Source organism: Phalaenopsis equestris, unplaced genomic scaffold (assembly GCF_001263595.1).
Source record: "Phalaenopsis equestris unplaced genomic scaffold, ASM126359v1 Scaffold000694, whole genome shotgun sequence".
In the NCBI taxonomy this organism is placed as follows: domain Eukaryota; kingdom Viridiplantae; phylum Streptophyta; class Magnoliopsida; order Asparagales; family Orchidaceae; genus Phalaenopsis; species Phalaenopsis equestris.
In genome coordinates, this window is record NW_018165134.1 from 190,872 (window position 1) to 191,202 (window position 331).

Sequence of the window (331 nt, forward strand, 5' to 3'; positions counted from 1 at the left end):
TGTGTTATGTAACGTACATTGTACCCCTTGGAATTTATATATAAATGTGATGTTTTGTGTTGTGAAAGTTTATATGTGCTACGTACATCATTTAGTCACTTAAAAAGTTATTTAAAATTATATCTATAATGATTAAACGGATGTTGTTTAGGCTTGGAATTGATTGAAATCGCAAAAATCCGGAATTTGTACAAAATCAATAGAGCCCGCCGACAGTGCCCTCGACGCCGCCGATAACGGGAATTTCTCGAGACTTAGGCTCAAAAACATAATAGAGCACGCCGACGACACCATCGACCCCCCCGTCGGCGAGATCCGTGATTTTGACCGA